Consider the following 19,335-nt stretch of genomic DNA (forward strand, 5'->3'; position numbering starts at 1 on the left):
AGCCTTAATCATACATTGTTTCATAAATATGGGCAACCATAATAGCAACTACTTGGCTAAATCCAATCAGTTCTAGAACATAAGCGTTTGTATTAATTCTTAAAGGAGTGCTCTAGTGGTTTAGCAATTATTTAAATGCATTTTTATATAACACACGAAACCAAAAACAAAAATAAAATAAAATATAAAACCTATCCTTTTTGCCTACACAAGGTGACTGTATTTTTAGAAATACAAATTGGTGTACTCATTGAGCACATGAGTACATTTGTGGAAGTGGATATTGGGACAAAATATTTGAAATTGAAATTATCTGGGAAAATTCTAGGTATGTGATTGCTCTATGTGTAGTTGAAAATGCATATTCTCTAAGTAGTGTAGAGTTTAATTAAACAGAAGGATCTCATTTTAATCTAACTTTTTATACTTATAAAATTGTTTCCAGGCACCTGGCTGGCTTAGTTTGGTGGAGCATGTGACTCTTGATCTCAGGGTTAAGAGTTCAAGCCCCACATTGAGTGTAGAGATTACTTAAAAAAATTTTTTTTTAAATTTGATTCTTTTACTTTTGGTGGCTTTTAAAATTTTATTTTTTTAAACTCCCCCCGTCCCCCGGCTTTTTTTAAATCATGAGCTCAAAGCTCAAAACAATTTTTTTTGCATATGAGGCAGTTTAATAGACTGGACAGTTGCATACTTAGCTGTTCAGTGTTTTTGCTTATCTCATTATGGGTTTTATTTTTTTAATGTATATTTTTTATTTTTTATTTTTTAAAGATTTTATTATTTATTCATGAGAATAGACAGAGAGAGAGGCAGAGGCACAGGCGGAGGGAGAAGCAGGCTCCATGCAGGGAGCCCGACGTGGGACTCGATCTGGGGTCTCCAGGGTCATGCCCTGGGATGAAGGCAGGCGCTAAACCGCTGAGCCACCGGGCTGCCCCAATGTATATTTTTTAAAGATTTTATTTATTTGAGAGAGACAGTGAGAGAGAGAGAGAGCACAAGCAGGAGGGGAGGCAGAGGGAGAGAGTGAAGCAGACTCCCTGCCGAGCAGGGAGCCCAGCGCCCTTCATTATGGGTTTTACAAATCATTTAGTCTGGCTCAGTCAGCTCAGCCTCTGCCTTTGGTTCAGGTCATGATCTCAGGGTCCTGGGATGGAGCCCCGCGTTGGGCTTACTGCTCAGTATGGAGTCTGTTTCTCCCTCTCCTGCTCCCCTGCTTGTGCTCTCCCTCTGTCAAATCAATAAAATCTGTAAAAAAAAAAAAAATACTTTAGTTTGGAACCAAATATATTTAGCTATGGCTTTTGTATACTAATTGACAGAAAATATTGTTGTTAATGTTTCACAATCTCCACCATGTTAAACTGAAGATATTTTTTGTTTGTAACATATCTTTTTGTGTCTTATTTAAATCCATATCTGCTTGCTTTAAATAGTTGGGATTATTGCAAAGGGGAGTGGAAAATATTATAAGTGTAAAAATGAGGGTTTTTCCATAGTGTTCTATTGAGTAGTTGACATGTGAAAAAAATTCAGGTTTTCTGCCTTTCCACCTTCTGTGGAAATATTCTGTGTTTATTCTTCTGTGTTTCTGAAGAAATATTCCTAACAGCGCGCTGCAGTATGTCAGAAACTGCTACATTACGGATGCAACATCATCTGAAAGGAAAAATTGAGTGTGGGTTTGAAGCTGACAAGTGATGAAAGTAGCCTTGAAGTTGTTGATTAGAAAGTGAAGGCCTGGAACTAATAACTTAATAGACAGAGCCCCCTGCTATTTTATCTTAAGGACTGTAGGATTTTTACTATTCTGGCAATATGTATGTGTGTGCCCCGTTATGTATATAAATACACACGTGTATGTGTACGAATATATGATAGGAGGTGCAAAACCAAACTACTCACTGATACATTTCCTAAAAATACATTTCCTTTATGGGAGGACTTGCCAAAAAAAAAAAAAAATCAGTGCCTAGTATTACCCTTGTTTCACGTTTATTGTTTTTCTAACATAGAGCTTATATTGTTTGGTTTTATGAACTGTATTGGCAAATCACAAATGTGAAATATATATAATTTTTGTGGAGTTTCTTATGAAAATTCTTGCTTTCAGTCCTGCTGGGAGTCTTTTTTCCAATCAGCAGTGCAAACATAGAATCATGCATTATCTGTAGTTGATACAACAACCCCAATTGATATAGTATGCTTTTTGCTGATTTTAAAATATGAAGGTCACCTAGCTGGCACAGTCAGTAGAGTGTACAAGTCTTCATGTTGAGGTTGTAAGTTCGAGCCCCATGTTGGATATAGAAATTACTTTAAAATCTTTCAAAAATATAATTGTAATCATTTATAACCTAGGTCAAAATGAATTGTAAATGGATAAAGTAGAAATCCAAATTAACCAAAGCTATATTGTATTGGCACTATATGCTGCCAATACCTTTATTGGTATTTATTATTTATTTATTTATTATAAATAAATAATTATTTATTTATTATACCTTTATTTATTATACCAATTTAAAAATCACTTTATTTATTTAAATAATCTTACAACAGAAGAACGGATGAAAGTACAGAAATAAAAAGCCCAAGGTGAACTCAGTGGAGTTATGAGTTTATGAGATTGGTGCATTTTCCTTTTATGAGATGTCAATTCAAATTAAAACCTTTTAATTTTTTTTATTTTTCGAAGATTCTGTTTTTAAATTTTTTAAAGTAAACTCTGTGTCCAATATGGGGCTCAAACTTATGACCTTGGGATCAAGAGTTGCATGCTCTATTCACTGAGCCAGCCAGGTGCCCCTGAATGGAATTTTTAAATAAAATGTGACAATGTAAAAAAATGCATACCTGTGTTAATGAAAACCCATAGAAGACAGATCAGAGGTGACTTCCCCAGGAAGAACTCTTAGAAGGGTCCTAAGTTCTTGGGTACAGTGCAAGATTCTGAGAGATTGTTGGGAAACATCCTGATTTTATGATCTTTGACTGTAGGTAGATTTGGTTGAGAAGCCCACACTCACTGGAGAGGGGCAAAGGCCTCATCCCATTGGCATTCTGACCCTTCAGTACTGCATCTTTGGCTAATGTATGTCTCTTGTGAGGATGGGAATATGCAGTCATTATTAGCCAAAGCAGGCATGGGAGAGCTTGGCAGTGATCATAGCGGGTTCCTTGAGTCTACCACCAGCATGAAAACCAGAATATTGGCCCCTTTCTAATCTATTGAACTCAAGTGTTCATTGGGCGTGGCCTTCACAAGGACTTTGGCCCTGGGCTTGTGAGGTTCCTCTCAGGTACTTGCTTGTCTCTGGATTTCCCAGAGTCATCCCTTCACCCAGAATCTTTGACTTTTCTCTGGAGAGAAAAAAACAGGTCTATGTGAAGGAGCTAGAAGGCTTGGGATACTGTGCTTCTGTCTGATTTCTGAGATAGCACCTAGTGGGTAGTAATGACATTCCTACTCCCAGCAATGTTTGCGCATAGCTCTGGTGCTGAAAGCTCAAACATTGATTAAATTATATCCATGTGTTCTGAATAACAAAAAACATTTAAGTTTACAGATCATCAGGCTTTTCATCAGCATGATTTGTAGTCTCTGTTACCTAGTATCTGTATCTATAGCCTCAGGTTTTCTGCCAACATCTGTATCTTTGACAAGATAGAGAAGGGAAAAGAAAGTTGATTCAACAGGTTAGAGCCTGAACCAAGGGAGTACTGGTCCCAGTACTGGTCCCATGTATCTCTGACACATATGCAGAAAATTGTCTCACTTTTATATTTTTTATTCATAATCACATTAAAATTTAGTCATATGCTATAGAAAGTTGAAGAATCACACATGAGCGGCCATCACTCACTACCCCTTTGTATCTCATTTTGGATCATTTGGCTCCCAGGAAGTGAGCTGGAAATTAATTTGAATTATAATTAAAAATGAATTATAAGAGTCATTTTTCTAGTCAGTACATTACATGTTAAATTTTGTTTTATAAAACTGTTGTTTCTTTTAATATGTGTGGGGTGTGTGTTGGGGATGTTTCTGGGCTCAGTATAAAATACATTTCTTCCTGTGGGTTGTAGTAAAAAAAACTTTGGAAAATGCTGCATTTGAGGAATCTTTAGTCCAGGGAGATGGCTTTCTTTTGGGTGTGTGGGGCACCCACAAGCTACGAGCAGTGTCCTGCGTATTTTTCCTGTGGTTGTGGAGCTCCTTAGTTTAAACTCAGATTCTTGTCCCATGAATACTCTGTTACATAATTATTTGGGTATAGTTAAACCAGCACTTTGGGACATTGTGGGGTTGAATGGGTTTCTGTGGGCTCTCCTGAGACCCTAACCATCATTTGTAACATCTTTTCCATGGGGAAAAGTGCATTTTAAGCTCCAAAAAAGCAAATTCTTGGTGAATTTATTTTAGCAGAACTCTGTCATAATTAGGTACTACTTTTTTACACTTTCTGTATATTTAGTAGTAAAATATATTTGTACCTTAAACATTCCGTCACATTCCTTTACCCCTTTTTAATTTCTTATGAAGAGCGATGTGTTCTAGAAGCTCTGGGTGGCCAGGGGTAAGTGATGTTGCTGACAATGCTTCTGAAGAGGGAGGCTGGCAAGTTCAAAGGTCAGAACATCTGCATGTCTGCACCCTTTAACGAGCCTCAGAAGTTATCTTCCCACATTCACAACAATTTATAATCATCAGGCTCCTTTTACCATTGAAGCCAGGATGGCCCTGTATTAATATAAGGTGTTCTTTACAAAGGCACATTCATACTGGATCTGCCTGCTGTTCTTTCCGCAGGCATTGATCGAGTACCCCTTCTGTGAGAGGCACTGTTCTAGGTCCTGGGGTAAGACAGTGGGCAAGGTGGATCGGGGCCCTGCCTAGGAACTTCCTCTCCAGTGAGCCTGGTCTCCCACTCTGATCTTTTGTCATGGAGCTTGTTGGGGTCAAGCTGTGCTACAGATTTACCCTTCCAGTTTGATAGCTGGGCCCAAAGATGACTCTGTCTTCACTTTCAGTTGGGCCAGGTGTCAAGCATGTGAAAGACTTTTAAGAGAGAAAGGAATTCCGTCTTGGGAAATGGTATATTATTTGAAGAACAAAAACCTTACTAAGATTTTGAGAGCCCCAGCTCAACAAAACAGTAGTTGGGACACAAGCTTATAGACAGCAAAGAGGACAACATGCATCAAATCAAGATTTATTGCTCTAGTGTCTAAACAGCCTACTTAGAAAAGCACCCCACCCCCATCTATAGCTTCCCAATTCCATAGTATCTAACATTTATCTATGAAATCTATCCATGTTACATGTTGTCACCCCCCACCCCCAACACAACTTCATGCTAGGAAGAACTTATTTTACTGCCTATTCTTCCTGAGGTTTTTAAAAATGAAATGTGTGAAGGGAATGTATGCTGATTCTCTTGGGACTAATTAAACAAACAGATTCAGGGAAAGAAAGCAGAGAAGATGTAGGATAGTTAAGATGTAAAAAATGTAATTTTCGGGATAACAGCCGTCAATTTTTTCACTCGAGTGTTTTTCCGAAGGGCAGAGGGCAAAAAGCATCTTACGTTCTCTCAAAGCTGAGACACATTTCAACATGGAGATATTAGAAGCAAATTTGGTGCCCAAGACAGGTGCCAGATTTTAATTACAGTTGGCATTTCTGAGCATGCTTTTGGCAGAGGTGGCCATCTCATTGGAAAAGCCATAGATTTTGACACTAGCAGTATGGATGCCCAGTTAAAAATGATTGAAAATAATTTCCCTCCTATTTTCATCATGTTAGTTTTGAGAGAAAACTTTAGTGGTTAATATTTAAACAGGAAATTCTCTGTTCAGAGAAAACAGTTGTTCATTGGAATTGTCTTGGTGGTTTGGAGCATTAGTTCTGGGGGTAATAATTTTTATCTTAGAGCCTTTGAAAAGCCCCAGTTAAAACAATAAAATAGGATGTTTCATTATAAGAAAAGAAGTTGGCATGTAGCAGGTTTTCCATTAAGTTCCAGGTCACAGACAAATAAAGAAAGTATGTTAGGGAGAAAAATCCTTTTTAAAAATAATTAGGGAGCTGTCTGTTTTGTTCACCAGATGGAAAATCCGTAGTTGTGGGTGGTCTGTGTTGGAGAGGGCATCTCACAATTGGCAGGACCATGCCTTTAACTTTTCAAGTCCTAGGACAAAAATTTGAACACCATTGACTGTTCAGAAGGCTCCTAATATGTGTTAGCCCTTCTAGGGCTCTGCTTCCTAAATATTACCATTTTTTAAAAGAGTATATAGGTAAAATGATTATGGAATGCCAAAATAAATGGCCTATTGTTCTTTGAATTCTGAAACAGTTTTCCTGTCAGCCCTTGTTTTCTGTGACTTCTCTCACTGTCAATACATTATGATGATAATGTGATTAGTGGAACTGCCTGCATTACTATTTAGAAGCCCCTTTTTATTACACTAATGTATTCCAGAGCAGATAGGATGGCCAAATGTGCCTGAAACCTAAGAAATTGTCCTAAGATTGTTATTTACTGAAGAAGGATATTGGACCTTCATCAATGTTTAAGGTCTTTTATAAACTTGCCTTGATTATCTGATAAAATTAATTCAGCAAAAAGATATATATATGCTTTTCTCACCACTTTCTTGGACTGATAATAGAAAGTTAGCATCTAGCTTCACTAGTCGTTTTTTTTTTTAATAAACTAGTAGTTTTTTTATATGCATCAAAATATCATTTTTAATCCCAATTACATGTTACATGGCTTTACATCTGCAAATCAGACTTTGAGATGAATATGTTTTATGTTTGAACATAAGGGTGTACATATATGTTTATATTAACATTTCATTCATAAGTTTAACCCTTCCCAAATAAAAAACTGTTAAAGATTATAGGACAGTTAAATTGATAAAAATCGTTTTTGGATGCATAAATGGGTAAACTCTCAAATTGGGGGAAAAAAAAAGCCCTGGGATGTAAATCATTTTTCTCGGACAGCAAATGTTTGGCTTTGGCTGTACTATGATATTCTGCCTATGTGTAATAAAAACGGCAATGATTTATTAGTTCCATATCCCCCCAGCACAGATGCTGCACAGTCTGTCCCTTTTCTGGGCACTAAACACTGGGTTTTAAAAAACATAATTTCACTCAAGTTTTCTGCTTGTGTCCTGTGTTGTACTATTAATAGCAACCCTTTGTTGCTGGTGCCAGCTCTCTTCTAGCATAAGACAATGATGCACAGCGACCAGTTTTAACTAAAATACTGTAATTGGCACCCATTTTTCATATGATAGTCCAAGTAGTGCAGTTCTGTGAAGAATACAAAGACCCTTAAAAATGATGTAATGAAGGTAAAAAAGCTAAACACGTGTAACAGTTCAGTAGATATCAGTGAGCTATACCTTTGCAATGTCATGGTTTCTTTGGCAAATCTTATTTATTTGCTGTTAAAAGGGGGTGAGGAGTGGGGGAAAATTTGAAACATTGATCTAGAACTTACATATTAAATATTCTATGATTCTTCATGAGAAAAATATTTTTCTAGAGGGGACATAGTAAAGAACAGTGTTGGAAACAAGCTTTACCCTCTTTTAGTCTCACTGCTCAGGAACCAGGAACTGTATTGCTAATTCTCATTCAGAGATAAAGTTGAGTCTTGGTTTGGCCAAAGGTAGATGTCTTCTTTTGAGTAGTGAGGTAAGCAGGGAAGCCTCTGTGTTTGGTGTGTTGTTCTGGTCATTGCACCACTCCATGTTTCGTGGCTGAAATCTCATTGATTCCATCCAACTCCTTAGATTCTGCATATTTCTACCATGGCTCCTGGCCATTCCATCCTTGCTGCTCTCCCAGCTCATCACTATATCCTCTTGCCTGGTCTCTCCTCCCTCCTGTCTGTTTTCCAAAATGAAGTCTCTGAATACAAATCTCATTGCTCTACTCTATAAAAGTTGAGTAGCTCCTAACACTAAAGAATGGAGACCTTACGTGGCCATACAGTAGCCTTTATACTATGACTTGAAACTACCTTTCCAGAATCATTTTCCAACACCATGTACCTGACCCACCAGTCACGTTAAAACTCTTAATGGGGCATCCCTGGGTGGCTCAGTGGTTTAGCACCTGCCTTCGGCCCAGGGCATGATCCTGGGGCCCCGGGGTCCAGTCCCGCATCGGGCTCCCTGCATGGAGCCTGCTTCTCCCTCTGCCTGTGTTTCTGCCTCTCTCTCTCTCTGTGTCTCTCATGAATGAAAAATAAAAAAATAAATAAAAAGCCTCTTAATGTTAGGATTCCCCAACCCTGGCTCTTGCCCATTTCCTTGCGTTGCTCAGGCACTTCCTTCTCCCTATAGTGCTCCTCTTCCCATATTCTACCTGGTGAAATCCTAATCATATATCACCTTCGTCTCATGACATCTTAGCAGTCACTCACACTCACCCTGCTAAAGGACACTCTTCCTCTGCATCCCTATAGCTTTACTCATGTTTATTGTTTTTTGTGCTCTATTATGTCTCCTATATTAGGTTAAGTCTCTTCAAGGATAGGGCTAGTCCTTGTACCTGTTAGAAAGCCAGCACCTGTCTTGGTGCTGAGTGTGCTACAAAAAGAATAAGTATTTTTTGGATTTAATGGAATTCTAGTTTGTGGCCTTCTATCAGTTAAGATTCTTGGTTAAGCAACAGATACTGAAGTGGGCTCTTTTAAGGCAACAACAAAAAAAATTTTTTTAAAGTAAAGCTCCACATCTGATGTGGAGCTTGAGCTCAGCACCCAGAGTTAGAGTCACGTGCTCTACCTACTGAGCCAGCCAGACGAAGAAAACAAAAATTGCTTTTTTTTTTTTTAAAGATTTTATTTATTTATTCATGATAGTCACACACACAGAGAGAGAGAGAGAGGCAGAGACACAGGCAGAGGGAGAAGCAGGCTCCATTGCAGGGAGCCCGACGTGGGATTCGATCCCAGGTCTCCAGGATCGCGCCCTGGGCCAAAGGCAGGCGCCAAACCGCTGCGCCACCCAGGGATCCCAAAAATTACTTTTTTATAAGTTTTTTAAAAATGTATTTGAGAGAGAGATTGCAAGAGGAAGAGGGATAAGCAGCCTTCCTGTTGAGCAGGGACCTCCTTGCCCCCCCTAATGTAGGGCTCAATCCTAGGACCCTGGAATCATGACCTGAGCTGAGGAAAAGGCAGACGCTTAACCAATTGAGCAACCCAGGTGCCCCAAGGCAAAAGCAGTCTTAAGCAAGAGATACCAAATTTGGCTTTTTTAAGCAAAAAGGAATTTATTGGAAGGATATGGACACACTTACAAAATCAGTTGGAAGGCAACCCTAAGCATCTTGGCATCAGCATGACTCCTTCGTCTTGTCCCACCTCAGCCATCAGAATGGATGTGCTGCCAGCATGTTCAATCTTTAACTCTATTCAAAATGTTAACTGTGGGGATGACGTGTTTGATTGGTCTAAAATGGATCCACCCTTTGGCTCTCGAAGAGTTGGGCATCTTGATGTTAATTCCAGAAGACAGTCAGTTGTGGGTAGGATGACGCAATTCCTCAAGAGGTGGGGTGGATCTTGGGGCGGATGATAACGAATAAATGTTCATATGGGACTGAATGAATGTTCCGTTTCTAGCACTCAGGCACCCTGACTGGCCTGTCTGTAAGACCTGTTAGGGATTCTGAGCAAGACTTTCTACCCAAAGGAGAAGAAAGTCCTTTATAAAAATGCATATATTCCTGGAAAAGGATAACACAGACCCTGCAATTCACCCTCTCTCAAGCCTGGCTATGTGACCTGTGGATGCAGGGTTTGGAGTAGGCTTGGGCAGCTGAGGTAAGAAGGGGCAGTGTACATGCCAGCAGTACTATTCACCCTGCTCAATGGTGTCATGGTCACACTTGTAGTAAAGCCATTCAGGGGCCTTTGTGCAAGAATGGTCAGGTTCTTAGCTGGGCCCTAGATGTGAGGATGCCCCTGAAAGTCGTTTCTCCTAAGAAATCAGTCAAATCAAGACGATGGGTACCACTCTCCCAAGTGGAAAGGGCTATGTTGGCCAATGTGGGAGTAGTTGCAGTCATGAACTCAGGGAGATATGACCTAAAAATGATGAACAAGTGGCAATTAAAGAATATTTCCACCATGAATAGGCTTTGAACATGCATGGTAGAAGGGATGTGATACTGGGGAGGCAGGAAGTTATGCAGTGTGTTGAGAAGACAAGTCAGTTGAAGGCAACAGTTTGTGTGGGGACTGGTGAGATATGAGATTGGAAAGTTGTGTTTGGGTCAGAGTGTGGAGAGCCTAGACTTATAGGCTAATGATTTTAAGCATTGCTTTCTAGGCAAGTAGGAGCACCTGTAGATTTCAGAATGGGAGTATGGTAATGTGTTTTGTTTTGTTTTGTTTTTTTTTTTTTTTAAGATTATAGTTAAGTAATAGGTCACAGAGGAGTCTTTGTCATGAGGCAGATAACCTAGGGACAAAGATGGCTGGCCAAAAAAACAAAAACAAAAACAAAAACAAAAAACCTTTGGGAGGGAGCACCTAGGATCTTAGTCTTAAAGTTACTCAGTTGTGGGGAGCCTGCGTGGCTCAGTCAGTTAGGCATCCAATTCTTGATTTCAGCTCAGGTCATGGCGTCAGGGTTGTGAGTTTAAGCCCCACATCAGGCTCAGCACTGGGTGTGGAGCCTGCTTGAGATTTTCTTTCTCCTTTTCCCTCTATGCTGCCCTCCTTCACATGCACCTGTGCTTTCTCTCTCTCACAAAGTTTAAAATAAAGTTAGTTGTTGGGGCAGCCCCCCCCACCCCGTGGCTCAGCGGTTTAGCACCACCTTTGGTCCAGGGCGTGATCCTGGAGACCTGGGATCGAGTCTCATGTCAGGCTTCCTGCATGGAGCCTGCTTCTCCCTCTGCCTGTCTCTCTCTCTCTCTCTCTCTGTCTCTCTCTCTGTCTCTCTGTCTCTCATGAATAAATAAAATCTTTAAAAATAAAATTAAAGTTAGTTGTAATTCCAGGGAAGTATCTGTGCCTCAGTTTTTTTATCTCACAGTAATGGCACCATTCTTATGATGATGAAATGAAATAATGATGTTTCACTTTAAAATGTCTCCTTAATCATGTGCATCTATCTGAAAATTTAAACTACTACATAAGGGGCTCCTGGGTAGCTCAATTGGTTAAGCATCTGACTTTGGCTTCGGTCATGATCTTGGGGTCCTGGAATTGAGCTCTGTGTTGGGCTCCCTGCTCAGTGGGGAGTCTGCTTCTCCCTCTTCCTCTGCCCCTCCCCCATTTGTGCTCTTGTACCTCTCTCTCTCAAATAAGTAAATAGCTTTAAAAAAATAAAACTAAACTACCACATAAGAAGCTTATTATTTTCTCCTTTGCTTTCTGTTTGTTCTGTTTTTTTTAAATTATTTTTTCCTCCATGCTAGTTTTTATTAACCTTGCCTTATACTTGGAATCGCATAGTACTCCAGATGTCCTAGTGGACCAATAGTGTAGTTTTGGTTTACTTGTTCTTTCTCCTGATCAAATTTAGACTGATTTTAGTGATAGCTAGGCACAGTAGGCTAGGTGCCCATTTCATTCAAACATATAGAGTAACTTGTATATAAGTCAGGGTACAGGTTTGGATAATGTAACCAAAAGGCCCCCAAATACAGTGCATTATCTAAGATAATTTCTCTCTCACTTTAAGGTAACGTAGGTGGTAGAAACTGTGATGGCTCTGTGAAGGCCCAGGTTCCTTTTATCTTTTGGCTCTTCCTCCCTCAGCATCTTACTACCTAAGAAGGCTGCTCTGCTCTGGTCCATGACACAGGAACCTGACCTGGAAGATGTGCAGGATCTTCCTTTTACTTCTGCTCCATACTTCTGCTTATCCTGACCATACCCCATCCACCAGAACTTTGTCTCATGAATATACCCAGACACAAGAGAGGCTGGGAAATGTCATCGTTAGATGGGAAATCCATTAGCTTCTTCCTGGGTCTGTCCTGGTGGGCAGACAATGCCACTGTAGTATTTACACACCAGAGCTGAGGGATAGCTAAAGGATGTTTGGGCTGACAAACACCGAGCTTAGATGTACACGTTGGCATAGGCACCACATATACAGGACTGAGCCAGGGACATGAAGAGGAAGGGTGGGCAGGGGCTTGGGTCTTGGGGCCTCCACTCAAGTGCACTGAGGCCCACATGTGGAGGGGTGGCCGTGTTCAGCCCAGGTCATCAGGTCTCAAGTTGTTTCTTATGCATTATATTAGCCTGCTTCCCTGTCATCATAGTCTTGATTACTGTCAAGGTCTCCAAAGAAATCATCTCAGAATAATTTGTGAAAGTAAAAGTGGGCAGAGCACACAGAGCCTCTGACCTCAAAGCCCAGAGTGAGCCACATTGAAACAACTCACAATTTTAAAACTAAGTATTTTAACAAAACTTAAATGTCTATAATGAGAAATAACAGTGCTGATATTAATCTTGTGGGGTCAAACCCAGTGGTTAATCTCTTCAAACTTTGCTCTGCCACACATATTTCAGACTGCTCACTGTGTTATCTACTTTTATGCTCCAAAACCGTCCTATAGGGATCCATGGGTGGCTCAGCGGTTTGGCGCCTGCCTTCGGCTCAGGGTGTGATCCTGGAGTCCCAGGATCGGGTCCTACATCGGGCTTCCTGCACAGGGCCTGCTTCTCCCTCTGCCTGTGACTCTGCTTCTCTCTCTGTGTGTGTCTCTCATGATAAATAAAATCTTAAAATAAACAAACAGTCCTATAAGCTTGGTCCTGTTATCAGCCCCATTTTATAGATTAGGAAATATGTTTACTAAAGTTAAGAAATAAAAATAAATAAATAAAAAATAAAGTTAAGAAATTTGGCCAAGGTTACTGAGAGAACAGGTAAAAAAACAAGAACAACAAAAAACTGCACCTGTGTACCTAGGTCTGCCCAACTCCAGAACCTGTGTTCTGAAACTTTAACCTGTGCATTTAGCATGCATGGGGGAAATGGGGACAATGCCATACACTTACAGTGGAATTCCCATGGCGATGCTCCCCACCATCATCCTTTGGTGATCCCCTCCTTTCTTTCTGTCATTCAGTAAATATATACTGAGCCTCCCTCCAAGGTTGGCACAGAACTCTGTGAGTACATCATCTCATTTAACTCTGATTAGAACAGGTGTTGTGACTCCTGTTTCATATTTGATGAGCACAAGACCCAGAGGGTTAAGGATCTTTGCAATGGTCACATGGTGATGCTTGGTAGAACCAGAATTCTGGCCCAGACCCACTCCAAAGCCCATTCTTTCCATGCAGTGACCCATTTATCTTGAGAACCCCTCTTCCTGCCAGACCGAAGTAAATAGATCTTAAATGTTCTTACTACATGCACACAAAAATGGTAATTGTGTGAAGTGATGGCTGTGTTAACCTTACTGTAATTATTTTGCAATGTATATGTATATCAAATCATTATGTTGTATATCTTAAATTTACACAATATTATATGTCAATTATATCTCAATAAAGTAGGGTGGGGGGAAAAACTTAGAAGAGTATGGTAGGTTCTACAGTGTTGCATTTTGTTACTGTCAGTACAGCTATGTTCTTTTAGGTGTCTGCACACAAAATGTGACTCACAGAAGCCAGGACAGTGGCCTCTGGTGGGTGGGACAAGCGTGTGGGTCAGTCAGTTCTGGGCATCTTTCTTCCCTCATGGGCCACTGCACACATGTACTGTAGGATACTGCCTCAGATGGCTGGAGAAGTGCTTCGAGGTATGCTTGCAATACTAACCACTGTGTTTGTTTTAGGAGGATTAATATCAGCAGTTATTTCTCATTATTATTCATAATTCAAGCTTTCTAAATCCGGTTTGTCTCTTGGGCTATGGCATAATATGGGGAGGGGGGTTCCTCTCATCCCAGTAAATGACACATTGTGGGTTGGTGCTCCACGGAACTTTAAGTATTTGAAGCATGGAAACTGTTGGCCTTGCTTCTGGTGCCTGTTGTCAGTGTGTGATGTGGCCCTCTCTGGGTGTCAGGCAACAGGGATGGTCTCACATGATGAAAACGAATACCACTTCTGTTCCAGTAGACTTGAATTTTTCTTTTTAAGGTTTTATGTATTTGAGAAAGAGCATGAGTAGGGGTTGGGGAGAGGAAGAAGGAGACTCCCTGCTGAGCACAGAGCCCAGTGCAGGCTCCATCCCAGGACCCCAGGATCATGACCTGAGAGGAAGGCAGATGCTTAACCGACTGACCCACCCAAGTACCCCTGGGCTTGACTCTTTACGGAGCATATCCACACAGATGATCTCATTGCATTTTTAGCAACCTACTCTGAGGCAGACAAATATTGTAGCCCTGTATTATAGTCAGACTGATGCTCTGACATTATATTCTTGCCCACAGTCCATTGCTGGAGAATGCTTACTACCCTGCATATCCAAGGGCTAATCCTGATAGTCCCTAAACACCTTCTTTAACTGTTAAACTCTTTAAGTGTCCATGTTTTCATACAGAGGGGAAAGGTGCTTTTGTGGAGGTGGCACAGTCTGGATCCAGACTCCTATACTTCATCCCAGCATTGCCACTATAGTGAACTGGCTTCACTTCTCTAGTCCAGTTGCCTTTTCTATGAAATGGGGATGATAGTACCTACCTCAGAGAATTTTTGTGAGGATTCGGTGAGATAAAATTGAAAGAACTTAGAACAGGTGTGGGCATAGTGTGATGTAACTTTATTATTGTTATTAAAGTGAAAAGGGAAAGAAGGAGTGAGACCAGGTGATCCAAGGAAAGTCAGCCTCACTTACCACTGCACAAGACCCTAGTGTGCTGGGGCTGCTTTTGACTATATAAGCCCTCTGAGTTACCATGTACCCTGGCCTAGGACTCTGCAGCACTGTATGTGAAGAACGTAGGTACCCTCCCTTGCTCATTCTCATGTGAACTGTTCACCCTCCTTTCAGTGACCCCTTCTCGGAGCAGGAGGAAATGATGAAATGAGTCTTTGTCTCTCCAGGTCACCTGGGGAGGGTCCTTCACCTTTCTAGTCACTTAAGCTGGAAAATGAGAGTTGGAATATGTACTTTTCAGCTATAACAGACTATCCACGTCTTGTTCTCTCTCAGTACCTGCAAAGGAATAGTGATGCCCAGCCAGAGCTAATTATCTATGCCCCACCCCCACCCGCCTAAAGATTTAACACCAGAGAGTGGGCAGGTGTAGATTGTAGGGCTCCCTGTTTATTTAACCTGCTCCTTCAGGTGTGGTCACAACAACTCTTTATCTAGAAACTCTTTAAGTTTCTCCACATGGCTTGGAGCAGCCCTTAATGGGGACACCTGTGATATACTTTGCTTCTGGGAGACTCACCCCAACCTTTGGGATCATCATTGATCTTGTTTTCTGAGGCTGTTTGTATTTTTGGTTTATTTGGAAAATAGGGGAGAAAAGCTTCATATATCCGGCAGGAGGGTTTTGAGTACTGAAATGAGCCAAAATGGAGTGGAGAAATGGGGGTCATTGGATGACTTTTCCAAGTGTAGCTAGACCAGGGTGCAGTTCTAGGCGGACCACTAGATGGCAATCACACATTAGCGTTGGGACCAATCCCTGACACTTTCCACTTTGGGTTTTTGTAGAATCTCTCTAGGGACTAGCCAAAGCTTTGTATCTGTCATCTCCATCCATCCATTCATCCCTCTAACCTCTCTTGCTCTTCTACAAATAGGTAGATGTGCCTGCCTCTCTGTCTCTTGTTCTCTCTCTATTTACTGACCTTAAAAACCTGCCGAAAATAACTTCAAAGCCTCCCACCTTTTCAGTGCTTTATTTTTACTGTATTCTCCTAAGCAGATGTTTACATGGCAGTAAATCCATTTTCAGAGTAGGAAACAGGGAAACATATCTCTCTTCAGTCATTCTGAGGATAGGTGCAGTAAAAGGAATGGAAACTGAGGGGAAAGAAGTTATTTAAAAATAGTAGGTAACAGAAATGTATAAAAATATTTCCATTCAAGGGGTGCCCAGCTGGCTCAGTCAGTAAAGCGTGCAACTCTTGATCTCAGGGTTGTGAGTTCAAGCCCCATGTTGAGTATGAAGCCTTTTTTTTAAAATGGTAAAAAAAGAAAAAAGAGAATCCATTCAAAATTATAGGTTCCTAACTTGTGATGAAACAAAACACCACTTAAGATTAATGAAATTTTGGGGGCAGCCCTGGCGGCTTGGCGGTTTAGCGCCTGCCTTCAACCCAGAGCCTGATCCTGGAGACCGGGGATCGAGTCCCATATTGGGCTCCCTGCATGGAGCCTGCTTCTTCCTCTGCCTATGTCTCTGCCTCTGTGTGTGTGTGTGTGTGTGTGTGTGTGTGTGTGTGTCATGAATAAATAAATAAAATCTTAAAAAAAAAGATTAATGAAATTTTTAATCAAATCATTTTCTATTAGAGGATTTTCCAAAAATGGGGATTCAAATGCAAAATGTCCCATTCTACTGGGGATAGGAGAGAGAAGGGATAGGCAGGAAATCACAGTTGATATTATCTTTATCAGGGTGCTTGTATAAAAGCAAAACCCCATCTTAAATTTATAATCTGATGTTTCAGATGAATTTAAAAATTAATTTCTATATGTCAATTGAAATGGGTTCTGTTACTGCCTTGTTCAGTTTTCTCGCAGCTGGGTGAACATGTTGGGGAGCTGTTTGGAGCATACATGCAGACGTGCTTCATCTGTGCACTTCTTAGCTGAGATAACAGTGCCCTGAGCCCCACTGCTAAGGTTAACCTGTATACTGCAGAAGGACAGCAGATGGAAATTCTGGTTTGCAGCCACTGCAGAAAAATAAAAACATGTTCCAAAGGGAAAAGGATCTTGTATTTCTGCGTTTGAACCTTTGATCTGCACTCACATCTGAAGGGAAGGCTAGACCTTTTGGTGGAGACACATGGCTTTGCATCTGTGAAAACACAGCTGTATATAGCAAAACAAAACTAGTGGAAAATACAATGGTTTTGCTGTGTCAGGCTAGCTGCTAATGCTCAAATTCTATACAAATATTGTCTTTTGATAGCTCTTTCAGAAACCCTTCTTGACTTTCTCTGTAATTGTTTAGTAATGTTTTATTCTTTTAAATTCAGATTTTGAGCTCTTTAGGATTAAGGTACATGGGTCTCTTTCATCTTTTCTTTTAAAAAGGCAGTGAAATAAATGGCTTATCGTTAAATTGTAATATTATTTAAATTCTGACCTAATTGGGAGTGTTGAGGGAAAAATTAAACCCTTAAAAAAAAAAGATTAAGTTCCAAGTTGATCCTGATCCTGAAAATCTTTTATTTTTCAAAGATAATATTGCACTTTGTGCTATAAATTACATTCTTAGTCATTCTTGAAACATATTCTCAGGCCTCTTAGGCATCCTTGAAACTTAGCTGCTTGGTTTTGAGCAATTAGCATTTGTTGTTAAGTGAATTAGCAGCTCTGCTTTCCCTCATCTTTAAATAGCCATCTTCGGCTGGTTTCTTTATCAGCATCGCGCAGTAATGTGAGCCAAGTTTGTTTCATTGGGAGGCATTTGCCTTGAACCTCCATGTTTCCTCTCAGTCCCAGCCAGACACTGAGCCCAGTCTGTGTGCCTGCCTTATCCTGCCCCTTTGGTGGCTTCCTACTATTGAATTGGCGACCTTTTTCCGTCCCTCCCCTTCCTGTTGGAGCTCTGGCCCCTCTCAGCTCCCTGTGGCAGGATTTGGGTGCAGAGAGCTGGTGGACAAAAGATGAGGATGAGGGTCTAATGTGCCCCACTTTGCAGAAGCGTGCCTTACATTTTTCTGAAAGGAGCAGAGCTACGGCAAGGCCTTTGTGCTGTCACCCTCCCCACCCTCCCTAACACCAACATCTTCATCAGCAAGCAACTCAGGAGCTGAAAAGTGGTTTTCTTTAAGAGAGATAATTTTGTTTTTATCATTTAATAACAACCTTTGGTGTTAATCACACTGATGGGAAGAGCAGAGCTAGGAAACAAGTCCTTCCAAGAAGTTTCGCCTTTGAAGTGCTGGTTCCCGCCTCACCCTTCCAAGAGCGAAGAGGGGAAAAGAAAACAAGTGTGAAGATCTGAAGCCACTGAGGAATGCCGAATTGATGTCTCTCCTCAGCATCCCTGGCCCTCTAACAGTTATCCCCTCCTTTCAACTCCCTGCCCTTTGAAACCACAGGGTTGGGGTGGCCAGGCCCTCCAGCCAGGCCCTGTTGTAGCCACAGGCCTTCTCTGTCAGGTGACTGGTGATGGGCGGTGGAGAGAGGAAGAAGAGGGAGAAGAAGCTGGGAGGAAGTCGTGGTGTAGATCCTCTGTAGAGTCAGGGCTGAAGGCTTTATCCATTGTGATAAAAGAAAAACAAACACACACCCCCAAACAAACAAAAAAGCCCTCCCCCAACCCCAAGTCCTCCTTCACAGCTGCATTTTGTTTCTGGGACTGTGGGTGTCACTAGAACCTCTTTTTTTGCAATTCTAGAAGATATTGTAAAGGACTTGTCAAGCCTATTAATTTTTCAGGCAGAACGGATCAAGCCTGCCTTTGATGCGGCTGCTTCCTAATTTAGTATTCAAAGGTAAAGAGTCTCACCTTCTCTTCACTCTTTACATAATTAAAGTTTTTTTTTTTTCCAGTGGCAGAGAACTAGTGATGTGTAGTATTTTTTGAAGTTAAAGGTCTAAATTTTTATATAACATCTGTTTTTTACCTCTTTCCTTAAATATAGCCAATATTTACTTTTTGCTGGTACTTAGTTATATACCATTCGCCCTGTGTTTTAATTTTTGGCAGATGGGGTTATAAACAACATGTTCCCCTCTACCTTATTCCCCTAATTTTAAATACATATATATATTTACGTACATACATATGTATATATTTCTATTCTAACAAACTGATGGTACAGTTAAAAATAAAACTCTAGAGTTGTTGCTTGCCCTAATTTGTCCATTGCCCTCGATTTTTATACTTGAGCATTCTAAAGTTCACTCAAGTGGACTTTCACATGTTTCCTTCTGCTGTGTGTAATAGCAAATTGTGACCCTCAAAACCACTTCAGGGCCTTTTGTATCCTTATCTGTGCATTTCAATACCTTCTGGGAAGTGCCTTCAGTTTCACTACATATGCAAAAATCCCAGCTTGAATTTTTTGACACCCGCTCTCCGTTTGTTGGTAGAGTCCTGTTTTCCATTGTCTGGTTGTTGATGTTGGCAAAAGTCATTTGTTTAATGATGCCAGGGTTACTGTGCCTTAT

General features: G+C 40.7%; 1 protein-coding gene across 9 annotated transcripts in view; it reads left to right on the forward strand.

Annotated features, from left to right (window-relative positions):
• Positions 1–19,335, forward strand: part of CLYBL (citramalyl-CoA lyase) — a 293,861-nt gene that overhangs the window by 30,764 nt on the left and 243,762 nt on the right. The window lies entirely within an intron of this gene.

The sequence above is a fragment of the Vulpes vulpes genome, chromosome 6, assembly GCF_048418805.1.
Source record: "Vulpes vulpes isolate BD-2025 chromosome 6, VulVul3, whole genome shotgun sequence".
In the NCBI taxonomy this organism is placed as follows: Eukaryota; Metazoa; Chordata; class Mammalia; order Carnivora; family Canidae; genus Vulpes; species Vulpes vulpes.